The 22125-nt window shown below is 36.4% G+C and overlaps 1 pseudogene; it reads left to right on the top strand.

Annotated features, from left to right (window-relative positions):
- The first annotated feature begins 479 nt into the window (after positions 1–479).
- Positions 480–22125, top strand: part of LOC141410919 (bifunctional heparan sulfate N-deacetylase/N-sulfotransferase 3-like) — a 162605-nt pseudogene continuing 140959 nt past the window's right edge.

Genomic DNA, 22125 nt, shown 5'->3' with positions numbered 1-22125 from the left:
ACGATCAGAGCTGACCACGCAGGTGCGCCTAGCCTTCCAGGCGCCGCCCCGGGGACCCGCACACTCCACTCATTCTTGACTTCTACCGATCCACTCTGGGGTACGATAGGAACCGGCGCAGACTGGGGTGTGGGGAGACTTCCAAGGTCTCTTCTCGAGGCTAGAGCCTCCTGATGCGCGGGGGCCGCCCGGGCGGGAGGCCGGCGGATGGAGGAGGCTGCGTCTCCGGCTCCCTCGCGCCTCCTCTTCTTCTCCCGGCGGGCGCGCGCCGGCTGGGAGCTGGGAGGCGGCGTGAGGGCGGCGGCGGCGCGGCCAGGCGGGTCCCGGGGCCGCGGGAGAGAGCGCAGGAGTCCCGGACGTGCCCGCCGCGCTCTGTCGCCAGGCAGCCGCTCCCCGCGCTGCGCCGCCCGCACCGCCTGCCCAGCCCGACCCGCCGCAGGCTCGGCCCCGGGACGCGGGAGGGGACGGTCCGCAGTCATCCCCGCCCCGCCGGAGCTCCGCGCAGCCGGGACCTCACAGTCGCCTCGAGGAACCGCGGAGGCCGAGGACCCGAGAGGAGCAGGATGTCCGCGCACCGCTGCCGCCCGAGGTAATCACGCGGGTGACCTGGCGGATCCTCGCTGGGAAACCCAACCCGAGCTTGAAATGCTGATCTGACGTGAAATGCGGACTTTAGACGTGGCACCGCGATCAGGACAAGTTTCTTGCCTCTTGACCTGAAGGGGTGTTGAAATTAACACTCGCCTTGTTTATTCAGCCTTTTCTTTCCTATTTGAAATAAGTTTATTTAAACAATGGGAGCAAAAAAAAAAAAAAAAAAAAACCGCCTCCAGAGTGACTTGTGGGTTTGTAAACATAATCCTGAAAGTTTTTGCATGGTGTGGTTATTTGCTTATGCATATTTATTAACCTGTTAGCTCTTTGGCTAGTCAGAAAATTGACATTTAAAATAGTCTTTGAGGAACAGTACGAGTTGGCTGTTGCGTTCAGGCATCCTGATATTTATCAGCTTAGTTAGCATCTGTGTTCCCGGAGTGGTACTAAAGCCTGTCCCTCGGTGAAGGTCTCGCATGTGACACTCTTGCCCTCTAGTGCCTCACCAGCTTGGTAGCAGTTTGATGGCTAATATTAATAAGATGTTACATAACACGAGGATACTGGGCCAGAACTGGCATTGTTACCACTTATAAAGCCAAATAGCCTGGGCTGATGGTTGCACATGCTACTGTTTCCATTTCTTTTGTAATTGAAACTTTCTCCGGCATTTTCAAATGTTTGAACTTTAATTCCAGGTAAGTGGATTTGTTTATTTATACTGTATAGTAAAGGTTTACTGGTCAATGTAAGGGGCTTTTAATAAGAGATAACTTTGTTTGCAGTTAATCAAGAATTCCAGTGTTGAAGAAATACCTCATTTCATTACTGATTAAGTGAAATGAAATAATGAACTATCTTATCCTTCTAGGATAATTTTAAACTTCACTTTCATCAGATTAAAGTATTCAAGAGATGAACCCTTGTAGTTGACTAAGATCTCCACTGAACGACTAAAATTATTTTGTCAAGGGGTTGTTAAATAGACTACATTGTCTGTTGCCTTGTTAGAATTTTGTAAGTAACATCTAAGATTTAAGCAATAACTACCTGCTAATCTAGACAGCAATGATTCCCAGTGAAGCTTTGTATTTGATGCAGTTTATTTTATCAATGTTATTTAAGATTGTATGATTAATAAAAATTAAATGTAGCTGGAAAAAAATCAGCCTAAGTATTGATTGACTATAGAAGTTTTAAATTAAATGAAATTAGATATATTTTTTCACTTAATGTAGTCACTTTTGGGGAGGGGTAGGGAAGAACCCAATTGCATTCTTTAAGGGATTTACTCAGATCATTTCAACTAGTTTTTGAATATTTGGGCACTGTTTAAGCCTCAAAGTCATTTAAAATTAAAAATTTATCTAAATTCTTTATAAATATAACAGGATATAGCAACCTATAATCTGAAAAAGTTTTGAGAAAAACACCTCTAAACAATGCAAACAGCTACATTCCCAATATGAAATTCAGATGCAAATAAAATATTGAGTCATGTGTTAAACTGATCCTGAAAACATTCTTTTTTTTCTCCATAGAAAAATATATTATTGTCAACTACTGAGCAATGCTGTTCACCACCAGAGAGCAGAATGATGAAAGGGAAAGTCTGATATTCAGCTGAAGGGAATCATTTTTCTTTTTCTTCAGCCATAGCTCCCTATCAATATTGTGTTTGAGAAGATTTCAAAACTAAATTTGAAAGACATTCTTTTTTAAATACTACTGAACATATCAAGAGGTTTCACTAATAGAAGTTCTTTTCTTTCCTTTCTTCCCAAGTTAACACAGGATCTTTCTTTCTGTGATATGTTATTCTTGTCTTTATGGTCTTGATAGTAAAACAGAAGGCCTGTTTCTTTGTGTAACTGTTACAGTAAACTGGTTACTTCAGTTAATTTTCTCCATAGTCTTTAGAATGAGGGATTTTCAGGTACCAAAATATTTAGGATAAAATGAAACTTTTATCTCTTTTTGGAGAGATTTCTTGTAGTTTAGTTTGGTTGAGGTATGGAATACCTTGTCTTTCAATAAATTTCCTTCAGAAAAGTATTGTTTCTGAAGGTTAAAGCTAATACTAGTTTTTGGTGTAACTGAAAGGTTTTTTGAAAAAAAATAGAGAAGAAAATGAGGCATTTGAGGTTTTTTTTCTGGACCACATCTTCTGCTAAAGAAGTTATTAGGAGTTACAACCTAAATATTTAATAGCTGACTTAGGATTTCAAAAATTAAAAAGTGGAAAGAGATTATACACATTTCTTTTAATTCAGAGAATTATTCAGATGACTCCTTTGAAACCTAGTTGAGTCTCAGCTGTATTTTAGTGATTAGAGTCAATTTCTAAACGTAAATGTTTATCTGTTGAGGTATAAATTATATTCAAAGAAAACTATATTTAAATACTTTGTGATTTATATACAAATAAAAACAGTAAAAGACAATTAAGAATAAACCCACTATTCTCAACTGTATGAGTACCTTATATGTCTAATTGTTCAATAATTTAGACAATGAGGAAAAGCAGCAGAAGTTTACTTTCCCCATGCTGTGGTTATTGGAGATAAGCATTCGCACTGAAAAATTCCTACCCAGGTTAAGGGATACTCCAGGCCACAAAAGTAATGGCATGCATTATAATGATAATTAGTCTGAACAACACTCAAAATTATTTTGTGATTGAAGTTTCTCTTAGATTTGTAACAAAGAATTGGTTTTAGAATTTGTTGGAATGCCTGATTTTAATAAAAGTTATATCCTTAAGCACCTGATATCACAATGAGTGATTCATCCCTTCATGTTATTCTTAACATTTTGCATCAATTTCACATAAGTCATGTAAGTTACATGACTAGGGAAAAAGTATCCCGGTCCTATTAGGATCAATGTGTATAACACATTTCAAAAAATCTTGTAAATTAATGAGGACTGTAACTCTTGAGTACCTCTACTAAATAAGAGCTTAAACATCAAATTTTATAACCCTATCCTAAGGCCTTTAACTAACTCAATGTGGGCATCCATTTTATACACACTTCAATTTTTAATCTTTTTTTGTTTGATTACAATACTTGAAAATATGAAAGTAGACTGGATTCTGAAAGTAGTCTGGATTCTAGACTTCACTTTGCCATGAGAGTCATGTCATTGGAACCCTTCATAGATCTGGGGCTTGGTTTCCTCACTGGGAGAATGGGAATCTCAGAGACTTTTATCCTGTCCTGTTTGTTGTCCAAAATTGTAGAAATTTCTCAGGAGGATAAGACAAATATATATGAAAAAACAGTAGAGAATAACATACAATTTAACTTGTTGATAAATGCTATTGTTTAGATTACTAGTAGAGATGTAAGCTGTCAGAATAATTTACATTCACAAAATGTTTACCTTGTACCAGGCACTGTTCCACAAACTTGACATAAATTTTTAGTGCATGTGGTCTTCACAGAGATTGTCTGAGGAGATACTATTCCTATTTCAAAAATCAGGAAATTGAGGCACTGAGATATTCCTTACTTGCCCAAGATTAATCTGTCAAGTGGTAAAAGTGGTCTTTATCACTACATCACACTCTGACTTAAATTTTTATGCTTGATACACCTCTTGATATGATTTGAACAATCCATGAATCACTCTAACCATTTCAACCACTTCTACCCCTGCATATGAAATAATTCAGGATGTAGTTACTAAACTTCTACTTTTTTTGTCAGGCATAGAGTACTGCCCAGGACAATTATATGTGGCACCTTTCCTAATAAAGCATATATAATCTAGTGTACGTGATTTCTTTCTCTGTACTACGTCAATGGGATTGAATGTCACTTATTCTAAAAGAGTACCAAAGAAACAGGAAATTTTTACTTAACTTCTTCATTGGCGCATCTATAGAACAGAGAATAATAGAACTACCACATCTATAGCCTCTTCAAGACGCCTGTCATATTTCCCCATTCTTTTCTTCTGCTCTTTTTACATCATCTTCTCACTGCAGATTGGTTGACTTTCCTTTTCTGGTTCATGTAATCTGCCCTAAAACATAGCCAAACTTGATTTGCAACTTTGCATCATATGGTCCACACAATATTGTGAGGTTGTTTAACACTCTCTTCCAATTTTCAGATAAAGACAAAGATGATAAGGGGTAGATTAGATCCTCAAAGCTGCATTGGCATTACCTGCTGTTACATGCACATTCTAGCTCAATCTAAGAGAAAATCAGAGGTCATTTTCCCCTTAAGCCATACAACCAGAACCAACAGCAAACAGCCATGGAATAGTTTTCTTTTCTCACATTGCTAGATGGCATAGCACTAAGGGAAGTGTACAAGAACATGTTTTTTTACCTTCCTAATTTCCAAATGCAAAGAAGGAGAGAATATTACAATAGTCATTTTCCATTTCAATGTACCAAACAATGCTTTTCTATCATTTATCTTTTTTAAAAATCCCAGTTCTTCTGATGAAACCCATTAAAAATTATTTAAGGAGCAGGGAGGGGAGATAAGAACAAGTAATAGAGGGAGTGAATTTGATCAAAGCACATTATATGCATGTATAGAAACATCACAATAAACCCCTTTGTACAATTAATATGCACTAATAAAAAAGAGGTAAAATTTTTAAATTAAGAAAACAAAAATCCCAGCAGAGACAGAGTGTATTATTGGTCATGCTCCATGCATTACTTGTCTACTACAGCAGGGTTCAATTAATATGACACAATTTCATACATTCTTTCCCAAAGAAAAACATACTCTGTCAAATTTTAATACTACTAAATTACTTTGAGCAAATTCAAGATACGTATTTGAAGCCTCCAACTGCATTTTTCAACACTATAAAATATAGCTAAATTAGAGAAAGAAGAATGTTGTCAAAATCTTTTAAATATCTTTCATTTATGTTAGAACCTGAAGTTCTTTGGTTATTAATACTCATTTTCCAGATGGTAATCTTTTTTTCACATTTCTTGCACTGCCAACTTTAACATGATTCGGTTTCATTTAGAAATTGATTTTTACTTTGGAATGGTGGTAGGTGTTAGTGGAAGAGGAAAGATAGGTTACATTGACAAGTAGGTACTTCCTCTTGCAGATATTGCAATATTTTGTAAAATGTATGTTTGTATTCATTCAGTTTGTCACTATCCAAGTGGAATAGCCTGGGATTTCCAAAAGTAATTACACCCTCTGCCTTTTGTTAATGGTACATAATTAGATAATGGCTAATGTTTTCTTGGTGGAGTCTTTAAAAACAGATGCATTGCAAACTCTAGCCACATGAAGCTCTGAAAATTCTCACAATGAGAAAAAATAGATATTTGAGTAAGATTCAATAAAAGGCACATACTGTATGCACCTGATTTATGACTCTGGTCAAAATGGTCACTGCTATTTCTCAGTGTTTATATATAGCCCTGACTGTTTTGGGATTTTCTTTTCTTTTTTTTTGTTTGTTTTTTTTCAAGGCCTTCACTTTGAACCACTCCATTAGCCCAATTTTTTTGCAATAGGGTTTTTCAAGATAGGGTCTTACTGGCTTCACACTGCAGTCCTCCTGATCTCTGTCTCCTGAGTAGCTAGGATTATAGGCATAAGTCACCAGAGTCGGGCAGCCCTGACTGTTTGAGGCCAATGTGACTGATAGAAAAAAAATTCATGGAAGATGGTTTTGTTTGATAATTTCCCTAGTTTGTGAATGCAATTGCTATTTATAAATATTAATAGAGGCTTTTCTTCACCCATTCAACAAGTATTCAATGTGATGTTCTTACATTAAACATCCTTAGACATCAAGAACAAAGAAATGAGTAAAACAAGTACTTAATGAGGCTTCCAGTCTACAGAGAAAGATTACACAGAACATAGAATGACTAGTAACTGTAAAGTGAGCTATAGACTAAAGTAGAGAGTGTTTAATGTGAAGGCCTTACAGATTTAGGGGATCAGGAAAGACTTCTGTAAGGAAGGGACATTTATACTTAGAACCATAGGATTTGGGAGGATAAAGTCAGATGAAATGGAAGGAAAAACATTCCAGATGAAGGTAACAACATGTGAGAAGACCCTGAGACAGAACAAGGGTTGCCTCTGGGAGAACTAAAAGCTGACCTATTTCCCCAGAACTTAGATGGAAGTACACCATAAACTCAGGTATGAGAGGTCAGAGTGGGATGCATACCAAAAGGGGCATAATGGACGTGGATAGGAATATGGGTTTTAATCAGCAAGTGAAATAATCAGCCATTGATGAATTCTCAACTGGAAAGAAATAAATCAGTTCCACTTTGATGCTGCATTGAGAAAAGTGTGGGGGGGAGCCAGGAACATTTGTGGTGAGATTAGTTGTTATAGCAGTTCAAGTGAGTAATACTACCTGGATAAAGAGAATGTGCACTGGATCCTGTGAGTTTGGAGCAACAGAAATGAGAGGACTTAGGTTTATTTAGATAAGCAGAGCTGAATTAAAAGAAGGTGTCAAGGATGAACCACTAGGTCATTATGGGGAGATGAAGATAGCTTTAGGGGAAAAACCATAAATCCAGCTTTGGACAGGTTGAGTTTGCTTGTGACATGATTCCAGTGGAGCCAAACTGGCTGGTATATAATAAGAAAGGGCACAGTTAATGGTGACTTCTTGTTGCTCTTTTGTCAAGTTGATAGCTCAATTTGAAGTCCCAGAGCTTAGATGAAGGAAGTCTGAGTAATGAACATTTGGAATTTATTGGAGAGTAGAGGGCAATGAAAACCAGAGAATGTGTGACTCATCTAAGAAAAGGAGGAGGAAGGAGAAGAAACCCAAGGATGGGCTGCTGGTTAAGCTTTGACCTGAGCCTCTTCTTTTGCTTGGAGACCCCCTGATTTTAGATCCCTGAACCAAGAGTGACTTCTCTGCTTTCCACAACTCCACTTAAACTAAAATACTTGTGCCTGCCCTTTATAGATTCATAGTGAACTTTCCTTGACCTATTCATTCTATGTGTCAGTCACCATTCTAAGAGATTTTAATAGTTTATCTCATAATCTTCATTAAAAGTCTATGAAATAGCTATCACAGCATCGCTGCTTCCATCTGAGGAAAGTGCAGCATCTAAAGGCAATAGCTTCCCAATGCCCATTTCCAATCCTAGCGTGGAAGGAAAAGATATGCTGTAGCTGTCTTCCCAAGTGTGTGGGATATTTGATATAGGCTGTCAGAATTCAAATTTCAGTTCAGCCTCTACTAGCTGTGATATCTTGGCAAGTTGTTTACCTTGTAGAATGGCCAACACAGTGTTTGTACATGTTAAGTGTTCATTAATGGTGTAGGATGCTACTGTTATTTTACCTTTCTGCATGGTGTTATTTCCTTCAGTGTGACTTACAGGAAACTCTGATAAAGTGATGACATTCATAACTAGTCCATCTCCCTGAACCTGTGCTTATTCAAAATACAAGTCTAAGTGGTTTGCTGGTTTTCTATATTTAATTTACAGTTTCTTGGTCATCCAGCATATTTTCCTCATCATAAGTTGAAGAGGGAGCAGAATTCAACCACAACCATCAGCACTATTCTCCTGATTGTGCAAAAGTCTATAATTTTCCATGTATTTTTGTGAGAGCACTTCAACAACACAGTAATCCTGTACTGAAGTGCTTATCTATTGATCTTGTTGGTTTATAAAAGTGTTTTTATCTTGTTTCGTATTTGAAAAATTATTGGAAACAACAGGAGCCCTGTAACCTTGGAAATTTTAGTCTAACGAGGAAGAGAAACATTAAGCAGATATTCTTGCTAACAATACTTAGCAAGATTTGTGGTAAAGGTTTCAAGGAGATGAGTCTGGCCCAAAGTGGGAAAACAGTGGAGTTGGTGAGGAAAGCTTTTCGGAGTATCCGGGTTTATGTAGCATGTTCAGATGGGTGTGTGACCCATTGATTTCAGAGATTTTCACAAAGCTATTTCACAGAGCATAAATGGTTTTGTTCTTTCACCACATATCACTTAGTTGTTCCATCTGCCTGCATTTGAAATATATGTCACTAGCTCAAACTAATTTCTACCCTAATTTTTATGTTCTTATTACTGGTGCCTTTATATTCTACTCCTCAAGCCTGCTTCCTCCCCCACCATAATTCCTGCTATCCTCCCAAGTGTTTCTTCATCTCCATTCTCCCTGATAATGACCTTATGTCTGGATTCATACCACCTCCCATGGGATCACACCAGCAACCCCTTAGCTGGGCCTTTCTGGATGCTTCCTACTTCTTTGCTATGTACTATGTAGTGTGGACTCTGTCCATTTTACCACTATTTGCTCATGCCAGATGACACTGCTCCACTAATCATCTGAAAATATTTTTATGGTCTCTTTTTGTTCAAATATATCCAATGATATTTCTGAGATAATAACCTTGAATTTCACAGTCACTTCCAAGGACATTCACTAATCCACAGGACTCTTTCAACCAAATATTATTTCCAATTTTATCCCAACACATTGTGTCTTAGAATTAGTTTATTCTCACTCTCAGGTACTCACATTGAAGCCATTTTATTTCTTTAGCCTAGCCAGGGCATTTTGCCTGCTTTACTCTCCCCGTCTTTATATCCAAGCCCTGCCCGTCATCTCACGTACTCTGTAGGTACCATGGATCTTAGGAACTGTCACTGACATTCCTAAGCTTTTTTAAATCTCTCTTTCTCTCTCTTTCTTCTATATCATAAAGTTTTACCACATGAATCATAACTTATTGTATGCAACAAATTGTTAGCTGTTGTTTCACAGTTTCATTCCCCTTGAGAGAGTCATCTTTATAGAGGAAGAATCATTTCTCTTTAAAAATGTTTTTATTAGTATATGATAATTATACAGGGGGTTTCGTTGTGACATTTCCATACATACTTATATTGTAACCTGGTTTGGTTCATCCCCTCCCCCCCATTATTCTTCCTCTTCCCCAACTCCCCTTCTTGAAATGACTTCGACAGGTTTCAATGTTCCATATTCACACATGTATAGGAAGTATCTCAACCATATTCATCCTCCTTTACCCTCCCCCTCCTACAATTACCCTCCCCTTAACATGACCTGTTTTACATTTCTGTCCTTGTCTGTTCATTGTTAGTGATGTTTTGCCTTGGTATTGTACCCATAAATATATTATATTTTAATCAGTCTAACCCCCTCTTTTCTCTTCCTTACCCTTTTCCCCCTACCTTGCATTGTCCAACAGTTTTCAGAGCATTTCATTGTGCCTGTTCCTACATAGCTGTAGTTCAATATTATCCACTGTCTATCATTCTTTTCTTCTTTCCCACCTGCCTTATTCTCCTCTAATCGTCCCATTTTTGGAAACATGTTATATGGAGATATGTGTGTGTGTGTGTTTAAGTATATATGATAATATTTGTATTTGGATCTGTCTTACACACATAAGAGAAAACATGTGACTTTTGTCTTTCTAAGCCTGGCTTAGAAGGAATCATTCCTAATGTGACCTCTCTGGTACCGTCAGCACTGAGTACAGTGGTACTACTCCCAAAGTAGCTGTTCAATAAATACCTGATGGCTGATTGCAGAATGATTAACTGGTAGGTAATTTTTGTGAGTAAAGATTTGTATCTATCACAAATATTAGATTCATCACATTTTGGGCTGCTGTGATTTTATTTACTTAGTAATCAATAAAATAGACACTAAATCCAGTAAATTTTTGAGTAACTACAACCGTATTAATAGTCATGTGTAACCTGAAAAGGTAACTTTACAGCATTAGAATAAAGTAGAATTTTCAAATTAACCTATAAGCATAAATGTGCCAATGCATTCAATAAATTCCAATAGTCATTGATTGCTTACTCCATGCCTGGCACTAGGGGTGCAATGATAGACAAAAGGGCCATCCACTCTACCTTCTTAGCTTTCAGGCTAACAGGAAAGATGATTTTAAGAAAAATTTTAATTATAATTACAGTAATAAGTGCCAAAGAGAGGCACTTTTCACAATGATCATGTGTACCCACTGGTTCTTTCCAAGTTTGAAAAATTAAAGGAATTTTTACAGGGGAATTTGTGGATAAGCTTAATTTTCCACACCCATGTGTCCTACTGATAAACCCACTCAATAAGGGCTCAGAGGTCTGTACCTTTGCCTCTGTCTTCTGCTATAGTGCTATGCCCCCAAGGAAAAGAAGTGAAACATAGCAGAGAATGGGAAGAAGCTATTTATAGATAAGGTTGTGGTATTAACAGAAAATTCTAAGAGTCCACACCACAGATTTAAATTGGCCATGGCCAAGTGTGTTGTGTATTAAAAAGGTCTGCAGAGAAGTTGGTTGTGGTCGTTCAAGCCTGTAATCCCAGCAATGGGAAGGCTGAGGCAGGAGAATCTTGAGATTGAGGTCAGCTTGGGCTATTTGGCAAGATCCTGTCTAGGTTTGCAGAGAACAAGAGAATCTTAATGTATCCATTTAAATACGATGTTAGGGCAAACCCTAACCTCAAAGACATTCAGTGGAATTACCTTTGGTATTAGAATAAAACTTGAGGCGTCTAATATAAAAGAAATATCCTTTGGCATTTATACCTGCTAACAGAAAAGGTAAATTTGATGGATTCTAATATCTGCTCTAAATAGTGAGAGCAAATACTCCTGACCTCTCAGTTCATCACTTCTGACAATTGGAACAAACTGAAATACTGCCAACAGAAATGCAAAGTGTGTCGCTATATTTTATATCCAGTCAAAAAAATTCACAGCTAAAATCAAAACACATACATGGAAAGATGTGATATTTTGTTTCCTGCCATTATCTTGCAGAAGATTATGTTCATAATCATGTATACAACTTTAAAACACAATTACTCACCAAAAGAAAATAACTACAGTTAACAACTCTAAGTTGTCTGTTTAGTTTTTTGTTGGCTTAAATTTCACCTAAACCTGTAACTAGCATGCTTTAATAGCAGAATGTTCTTCTTTATATTCCATTGATTATAGAGCACGTCAGATCACTTGATGGCATTTTCCCTGGCAGAGCGATGTTGTGTGTGCACCTCACATGGCATGTCAACCGAAACGTTCCTCAGACTTATCCCTTCCCTCTGTCCTCCCTTTTCTGTGATCATTAACATTTCAGCATTACATTGTGAGAAATGCATCAACATTGGCTTGCAAGACTCAGCTTTCTGAGACAGCTCTATGTTATCTTCCAGGTTATTCATTAATTCTAACTCTTTACCATACTTTCTGGTAAATCAGAAAGTTTAATGTTTCCCTATTAGCTTTCACAGTCATAAAGTTCTGTGCCATCAAATCTCCCTGTCATCTCTGTAAGCAGTTCCTAGTCAAATTGTTGTTTAATATTCTTCACCATTTCTTTCAGTTTTCATTCATGTCCCTTGCCCAATGTTGTACTCACTGCTATCTCTATAACCTTGTCTAAATCTCACATGTGTGTTTGAATTCCCATCATCCTTTAGGGAACTCCCCAGTCCTATCCTCCCAGAACATTTTACAGATTCCCCACTTGTTACAGTCTTTTTCTTTGTTCATCTCATTACAGTCACGTGTCCTTAATTTATAGCCATAAATGATCACCCTTGTCATTGTCTATGCTTTAAAATTCAAGACCTTTTAAAGAAATTCACCATGCTTAACATGTATATTTTAAACAGAAAAATAGCTACCCCATAAATATTTGAATGAACAACATAGATGCCCTAAAGATGTGAATGAATAAACTATAACATATAATTTACAAAATAAATATCACAAATATCCTGTAGTTATATTACAGAATATATTCTTCACAAAGATAAACATATATTATTCAAAGTATTAATCACTGCTTACTTCATAAGTGAATAGTACAGAATTTTAAATCTAGCATTCGTTAATAGTGGTAATTTATTCCAACATTTTATTTGGAAGGTATGAGTCTAAAATGCTACAATTAAGAAGCAGAGGTGCAACAAACCCTAAACTTATGGTAAACACCAAATACAGTGCTTCCTGCCACTTTTTATCTTGCCAGCTACTTAGCTTGTCCTATGAACAATGGCAAGACATTTCTTAATTTTTTTATGATCTGTGATATTTCTTTGCACAGTGCCAGGGACGTAAGACTCTACTAAACTTTTGTTCTAAGAAACAAATGCCTGTGCTTCTTTCTTACTATTTTTCAAAGTTACTAAATTTCCAATAGTTACTAAGACTTGAAAGGAATTTGGAATTATTACAAAACAAGGCATTTCTTGTGACTTCACAACTATTTTCATTATGCTTTTAAAATGCTTTATAGGATGTTTTCATATGATTACTGAGATCTTTGTTCAATAGTAGAAATAGAATGTACAGAAAGTGAATCTGTCAGTAAACATTCTGCAATGCACGATGCCTGAATTCATCCATAATACAACAGAGCCAAAGGAGACTGGGGAGTGTTTTATTCCTCATATTCATCTCACCACATGACTGCTCCGAATTTTGAAAAACTTAACTAGGTAAATATTCACTCTAAAATGATCAGTTGGGTTGTGGAACCATATGTGCATTTAAAAGGGTTTTTTCTAATGAAAGTAACTATTATAGGTTGTTTCTCTAATGAATTTGAAATGTATATTGAGTAACAAAATTCCTTGTGTTAACAACTTTCTAGAAAAGAAAAGGACTATCATTTTAATTGTGGAACTTAGTGAAACATACCCAAACTTTTATAAACTTTCAGTACATGTAAGTGAACACACATGTTTGATCATACATTACATGATGCATATCTTGATGACAGAAAACAGCAGTATATGGCTCAGGCAAACTCTCTGTGGTGTCAGAGGTCTGTGATATTATCTACCAAGTTTGATGCAGAGCTCAAAGAGCAAAAGAAAATTCCTGATTAGCTCAATTATTTTTTTCTGTTCAGTGGAGTCACTTTCCTCATCTCATCCCTCTCATGTCTTCAACCACATCTGAAAGAGGTTTTCTAATTTCCTTCAAGCCAGTTCATCTGTCCACTAGTCTGCCACTTATCAGGGTCAATAAGATTTAAAAAAAAAAGCTTGCACATTCTAGTGCTAGGCACTGAATATTTCATATTCTATTCTATTTTTTTCTATTTTTCAGACTCTATTTCCTGTGAGTCCTGATCATGCAATACAGATGTGCTGCAATGGTGACATAAACTATTGCCTGAGGCTGGAAAAATAGCTGAAACACTATCGTTTGTTTTACATTTATGGTGCTTCTCTCAAAAATAGTCAAGGAAAGGATATACAACATGAGTTTTATCATGAAGCTTCACAGACACTTTCAAAGGACAGTTATTCTGCTTGCCACTTTTTGTATGGTGAGCATTGTTATTTCTGCTTACTACCTGTACAGTGGCTACAAACAGGAAAGTGAACTCTCTGAAATGACTTCAGAAGTGGATTGTGGTGACCTCCAACACTTGCCATATAGGCTGATGGACATGAAGTCAGCAAGGCTTTCTGATGCCTCAAGGACAGATCCCATAGTCTTAGTGTTTGTGGAGAGCCAGTACTCACCGCTTGGCCAAGACATCATTATGATTCTAGAGTCAAGTAGATTCCAATATTACATTGAAATTGCTCCTGGAAAAGGAGATCTTCCGGCACTTACAGACAAAACTAAAGGCAAATATATTCTCATTATTTATGAGAATATTTTAAAGTATATAAATATGAACTCCTGGAATCGAAGCCTTTTAGATAAATACTGTGTCGAATATGGTGTGGGTGTCATTGGAAGAAGCTACAGAACTTTCAGATAAAAGGTTTCTCTTTTTCCATATATGGAAACCTTGCAGTAAAAGATTGCTGTATTAATCCTCATTCTCCATTGCTTCGTGTGACCAAATCTTCCAAGCTTGAAAAAGGTTCTTTACCTGGAACTGACTGGACAGTTTTCCAGATTAATCACTCAGCCTACCAACCAGTGATATTTGCCAAAGTAAAGACCCCAGAAAACCTTTCTCCTCCCATATCTAAAGGTGCTTTTTATGCCACTATCATACACGACCTAGGGCTCCATGATGGAATTCAGCGAGTTCTTTTTGGAAGCAACTTGAACTTTTGGCTGCACAAGCTGATCTTCATTGATGCTATCTCCTTCTTGTCAGGAAAGAGGCTGACATTGTCCTTGGACAGGTACACCTTGTGGACATTGATGATATATTTGTGGGAAAGGAAGGAACGCAAATGAACACCAATGACGTTAAGGTAAGACTCTATTATCTCAAGGTTTCAAAGTTTAGTTCATCTTTCAGCAGGGTTAACACCTTCCTGTTTTATACTGGGACAAAGGTGTTTCCTAGAACATGTAACTTCTGTTTTATTGGGAATCTCTAGGACAAGCTGGGATAATTGGCTACCACATCTCTCATCCTAGTAGATAATATATTTCCCTCTGAATAAAGAAAACTGAAGCTTATATTAAGAGTATGGCAAGATCTTGAAATGGTTTCCTGTGTGTATTTATAGCAACAAAGTATAAATCATTTTGTTTAGTTCCTTCTTAGAAACTACCTACTGTAGAAAACTGTTGCTAACCTAAGACAATCCATTTAAATATGAAATCAAGCGAATTTGTTTTACTGAAAATAAGTGCTCTCACAAATTTTCAGGAATTACAGATCTCATATCAAGTTAGATGTTTTTGAAAATCTAATATGCATCTCATTTTCTCTTATATATTTGAAACTCTGCAAAACAGGGAGAGCTGTGACTGTATAAGCATATTTATTCACACACAATGTAAGGGTTTAACTTGATTTCAGTGAACACTTCTGGTACATTCATGAAGCCCATTGTGCTGCATTTAAATTGTATTATATTTCTTAGTGTAAAATTGCTTCCCTTAACCAGGAAGCAATCATTTAAAGACAGCTTGGTATTATTATGAATTGGTTATATTATATAAACAACTAGTTGTTTAATATTAATGAAAGTCAAAATTAAAGTTATCTACATTTATCTGAGTTTCCTATTCAAAATGCTATAGGAATCTATCTCTGTTATACTTCATGTTGATTTCTCATAAAAGTGAGGGGCTTTTGATATACAACTTTTGTTCCCTACAGCTTTGACCTTTTGGTGAGCATCTAGAACTAAATTAGATATTTAAAAAATCATCTTAAATACTGCGTCATTTTTCTAGTCACTAAGTATCTGGCAAATAATAGCAATTTTCACTACACTAGTTAAATAAGCTAAAAATATCAGAAGGACCACTTAGCATTACTTACTATGGAGAGTGTGAAGACTAACAAGAAAAAAGAGTTCCACATTCCTGACAAGATTTTAACTCAATAGAAATTAATTAATAAAGGAGCTGTATTTATAACATGTATATAAAATGATAAACCATGGTCTCCTCCCTTTAGAAAAGAGGACAGGAAAGAATACAAACATAGAAATACATATGATGCTTGCATCATATGCTCAGTTCTTGATGTTCATGCCATATGCTGGGCACAGAGGCAGGCACAAGGGAAACAAAGATAAAGTATAGCTCCCTTCATAATGAATTTACTCTTTTGTGACGGAGATAAACAGAAAGATGGCTTGCAACATGGTAAGGTAAAAGTATCTACGTGATCCTATATAAAAACTGCTGTGGGAAACACTGTTACATGGTGAGTACAGTGGCACCGTGTAACAGACACTATAAGTAGGCAGGAAAGAGTTTGAAGGCAAGAGTACAGTGGGGTGATGGCTATAATTTAGACTAAACATGGCAAGCTCTGAAACTAGGAAATGTGAGTAAGGTTGGAGGAATAAAGACAATTTAAACATTATTTAGGAGTTAAAACTAAAATGATTTAGTAATTCAGTGGAGGTGAAAGAGAATGTAAGGTCAAAGATGACATTAGGATTTTTGGCAGAGGTGAACCATTAATGATAATACCAATAACAAAGAGGAGGAGCATAATAGTGGAGATCATTACAGTTTATAATAAAAATTTTAGCTTTATTGAATTGCATATAAGGCACTATAAGAGCTGTTTCATAGGTTGTTGGCTCACAAGAAAAGTTTGGGTAACAAGTACAGATTTGAAAGTCATCATCCTATAGGGAGTGGTTAACAACATGGAAGTGTGTGAAATCAGCCAGGAAAAGATTTGTAGAGTAATAAGAGAAGAAGAGGATCAAGTGTAGAATTTTTAGGGAAATCATCTTTTAGAAAATAAGTAAAGGGAGATAACCCATGTATAAGTGGTTAAAGGAACAGTCAGAAACCAGGAATCTGTGTTGCTGTAGAAGATGGGAATGAAGAGCTTCAGCTAAGTGGCTGGACCAGCAGTCCCAAATCCACCAGCAGAGTACTGGCCAGTCTCCTGAGGGAAATGTTGAAGGTCATTGACAACTCCTGCAAACCTCATGTGTGTGGAGTGATAGAGACAGAAGCCAGTTACAGTACGTTCAGGAATGAACTAAGAGGTCAAGATGAGAAAAAAGAGAGTATAGAGTACTCAGTGGAGAAATTTTGATATGAAAGAGGGAAGAGAAAGTTAGACAGCGCTGGCAGTGGACTAGTGATAAGCTGATTAACCATCCTGGTTTGCCCAGGACTGAGAGTACTTACTACTAAAACACAGAGAATCCCAAGTTAATTAGGAGTGGCCTAATTAAAACAGGGAAAGAAAGATCAAGGATTTGGTCATCAATAGTGCATAATTAATAGAAATATTTTAATCAAGTCCTTTCATTTAACTGTTACCTTTATGAGCAAATATTTTCTCTATTCGAAGTGTTAGGAAAATTGAAAAGAATTTGAGAAAATTGAAAAAAAAAATCTAAAGTGGTATTTTTATTAGTCTAGTCATAGGCAAGCTATAGGAACCAAAGAAGAAAATTGTTTGAACAATTAGAGTATTTTTCCCAAAAAGAGCAGGACTAACTAAATAAAATTAAATGGAAGTCAGAAAGAGTGTGTGTGCATGTATATGCACTTATGTGCTTTCTTGGACTACGGGACTGGTTTTGTGATGTTAAAAAATAAAATAAAATTCCCTGTCCTCTAGGATCTGTCCTCAGACTTTCAAGTCTAAATCTACGGAATGGGTTTTTGGAGAGAAAAAGTGGTACTCCTATCATTAAAACATTTTAGTTTTACAAGAAGGCACAGGATGGTCCAATGCATGCTAATAACCCATAGTCTCTTTCAGAAGTTTTCGCTCACTCTTGCGCTAAAATTCATATAGAACAAATTCATGTAACATTTGTGTCCCAAGACAAAAGAGAAGTGGAATGGGAACATTCTGGAAAAGCTGATCTTGTAGGGTTTTACTGAACTTTCTGCAGTTGAATACTCTCAAAAAATAAAAGAGCATATGTGTCTCCCTCTCTCCCTCCTGTAACTCTCCCTCCATCACTTTCTGTAATACGCACACATTCCCTTTCTAACTTTAACAGCATCAGAACACAAATAACCACAACCAGTCACACCTCACACCTGAGCACAATGAAGAATTATCTGTACCCCTTTCTGGAAGTACTCAGCAGCCCTCCCCCACACTACCCTAAACCTTTCCCACTGTTTACTTACATATCAGCATTCCTTAATGTGCAAGTTTGTGATTAACCCTTTAAAGAAAAAAATATCACATTTTAAAAACAGCTTCATAAGAGAGAGCAAGCAGTTCTTAAATCTTTAATATAATGTCATGAGCAAATTTATCATTATTTTCCTCTCTAACTGAAGATCCCAAAGAGCCTAGGGAAAAGAAAGTGCTAAAAATAGTAGGAAGCCAGAAAGCTGTGAGAAATAGTGGTATCAAGCTCAGAAGATAAACTTGGCTGATTTCTCAGTTTTGGCTTGGGGCTGACCCAGCAGGCTGTAACTGGAGTGTAAAGGTGAGCTCTGTGCTGCTTGACTTCACTTCTCATATGAATATTCACCACCCTAGCTAAGGCAAAGCCAGAGGCTTCATAAAATCAGTGAAAAGGGAACTTAGCATACCAAATGTTTAGGGAAGTGGGGAGTTGCAATCAATTATTCTGTCATAAGTAAAAATAGAAAAGGAAACAAAAATTTCTTCAAATAGCTAATTACCTATATGCTCTGTGTGAATGAATGTCAAGAATTATACACTATATAATACCAATCCTTTTCTTTTGTCCTTAATCCATATTTTTCTAATTCCTTCCTATTATCTCTGTGGTTTCTTATCTTTTATTTGTTGGTATCCATTTTAACTGTATAATGTTGTGAAACATGTACATGTTTGATATCAATACTTTAAATTATCTACAATGAATTCATAGCTATTTATAACATTACTCATGTACTTGACAAGAGCATATAGTCTCCAGCCAGGATATATCTATCAGCTTAGCTTTTTAAATGTATTTTCAAAGGTTCTACATTCTTTCTGGGTTTTTTTGTGGGGGGGGTAAGACAGGTAATGAAAAAGAGGTATGTTTAATTCTCCAACTCTGATGATGGATTGTAAATATTTCCTTGTTATTCTATCAGTTATTGCAGTATTTGGAAGCTATTTTTAGCGCATATGCTTTAAATTATATTTCATGTTTTATCATTCTGTGATTATCTTCTTTGTGCATGTGAAGGTAAATCCTCCTGAACAGAACTACATAAATAAGCAAGAAGCTTTGAAGAATTGGCTTTGGCTTCTCAAAGCCAATTGCTGTTGAAATGAACCCTTTGTTCTGCCTTTATTATATTTGCCTTTACATCTGTTTTGACTAATATTTATTTGCTGTATGATCTTCCTTTTGGCTACTATTTGAAAAGCATGACTTAATCTATTTTTATATATTTTCAGCCTCATTCAATCCTGTGTTTTTGCACTATAAATTAGTTTTGAAAACAACCTCTAGATAAGTTTTGCTTTTTGTTTGTTTTGGGGAGGGATTTTTTTGTTTTGTTCCTTTTTTGTGTGTATGGGGGGTTGTTTTTGGTGGTGGTGGTAGATTTTATTTTGGCAGTACTGGGATTTGAACTCAGAGTCTCATACTTGTTTGCTGGGTAGGCAGTCGACCACTTGAGCTACACTCCCAGCCATTTTTTAAAGTTTTGTTTTTTTGTTTTTTTCCAGACATGGTCTTACTTTTTGCCCTTGTCAGCCTTAGACTGTGATCCTTCTACCTATCACTCCTTGATATCTGGGATTACAGGCATGAATCATCACACCCTGCAGAAATTTTGCTTTTTATCTACCATATCAATATGTGTCTTTAATTAGCAAGATAAGTCTACACACAGTTAATTAGACCATCAATGTATAAGGAATTTTTTCAGCTCTCTTATTTGTGCTGTATATTTGTCTTACTGATTCTGTTTCTTCTTGATTCTTTCTCCTACTCCTTCTTTACTTTTATTTGAGTCAGTTTGCTTTTTCTACCCACTACTGGTTTGAAATGCATATGCCTACTTCTATCCTTTTAGTAGTTTGTCCAGAAACTTAAACAAGTATGGTAAGGAAGTGCTAATATTATTCAATGTCTCCAAACAGCAGGCAAAAAGTAAAAGCCCTTTATTTCCAATCATGCCTGCTTTCCTTTGGCTGATGAGCTAGCTGCTCTCATTCGGGACTATCCTCTTGTTGTTTAAACCCAGATATTACCCGTTATTTTTTTTATTAAGACCAAAGTTAGCCAGGTGTCTACTGCTTTCTTTGCTATCCACTCACCCTTGCATGTCAGTTAGGACTTCCTACTTCCATATTCAGCCCCTGTTTTAACAGAGCAGACAAAATGATTCTCTTATCATATAACTGATATCATGCCCATCTTCTGCTCAGAACCCTGTAGTGACTTCCAGTCTCACCCAGACTAACAATCAAAGTTCCTACAATCTGTTTCCCTTTATCTCCCAGATCACACATCCTCCTCCTCCTTTCCCTCATTCTCTCTGCTCTCTGGTGAGAGAGCAATATTTTCTCATGTTTTGTTTACTCTTAAGTGTTTCCAGCTCCTAGAAATGTTCCTGGCTCAGTGCTTATCTGTTAAATGAATGAATCTCATTCTTTATATCCTTTAGAAGTTTCTTTCAAGAGAATCTATTCATGGTAAAGCAGCTCACATTTTATGGATCATAAAGTCTTTATTTACTCTCATCCTTAAGAGATAGCTTTGTTGAGTTTAAATGCTTACTTAATGGTTCCTTCCTGTGGGAACACTGTATGCAGCTCACCTTGGGAGGACTTAGACTCCTTGAGAATCACCTAAGCATTTGTGGTAGTAAAATATGTCCAGTTCCACTGGTCCTAATTGATTTATAATTGTCAAATAGTTAGGCAACTTGTGACTGTTCTTACGAACATAAATGAAATGTTTGCATCTCTCTTCCTCACTCTGTTTGGTGGTATTCTAAACCACTATTCTATACTTGTAAATTTGATATAATGTGATCAGAATAAACAGGAAAATAAATCACTTTCAATGTTATCATCACACTCAAATATCCTCAGTGTTCTAGCTGCTATACAGTTATTGTAAGGGAATACTTTTCAGGAAATCACTTTATAATTTAACAAGGAAAGTAAGAAAATAGTTTTGCAAAGAAAAAAATGACTTCATATCCATACTCTATTTATGTTTAATACATCTTATTAAATTCGTTATTGCATTGTGAGATGGAATGTATCCTCATTACTATTACTATTAAGGAGTCATTTGTTACACAATGGGACATTCTAAAAGAATGAGTTCTAAATCATTTTACAAAGATAAAATGTTGTTGCTGTATGAACACATAGTGTATAAAATATATTTGGTGACTAATTACTTTTTTTTAAGGGTCCCATGCACTGTATTCTGCCCAAACGTGATCAAGACCAGGGCACCAAAGCTCAACTAGGCAATGCTTCACAGTCTGGACTAGCAGATTTCAGGGGGAAAATTCTAAATCAGGATTTAAGGTAGAAAGATATTCAGTTTGCCCACAAACTTACACACATTTACTCTCAAAGTGTGTTAGGGACTTCAAAGTATACACTAATGGATAATGAAGAACATATTTTGATAAAAGGAAGTCAAGAAACAAGGAGAAAATTTTACTCTATGCCCATTGTTGAATTATGTGCATCTCTTGGTTAAGAGTTCTTTCTTCTGGCATTACATGATTGCAAAAAATAAAATATAAAAGAATCTTCTATATTTCTGTGCTGATGTCTTATACTATTAGATCCATAAATTATACAATTGACTCCTCACAAAATAAATAACACGTATTGAATATATATTGTTTTACTTTTATCACAATTTAATTGTTGCAGAAATCCTATAAAACAAAGACTATAACTAGGAAGTGGTACTACCAGGATTCAAAATACAGGTCCGCCTGACGCTAGAATCTGAGCTTTTCCACTTCATAGTTTCACAGTTGTGGACGTAACACAGTACTATACCATACCAATTCTTTCCCACCAAACTCTACTTTATAGAAAATTATATCCTTAAAATTTCTATTATGGTTTCATGATTCATATCTGAGTCTTTACCAAGAATTTACTTGCAAATTCGGAACAAAACATCGGTTATCAATCACATCTTGAAATGCCTTG

Source organism: Castor canadensis, chromosome 9 (assembly GCF_047511655.1).
Source record: "Castor canadensis chromosome 9, mCasCan1.hap1v2, whole genome shotgun sequence".
NCBI lineage: Eukaryota > Metazoa > Chordata > Mammalia > Rodentia > Castoridae > Castor > Castor canadensis.
Note: the sequence above shows the minus strand (reverse complement) of the source record. Positions and strands in the feature narration are given on the sequence as shown.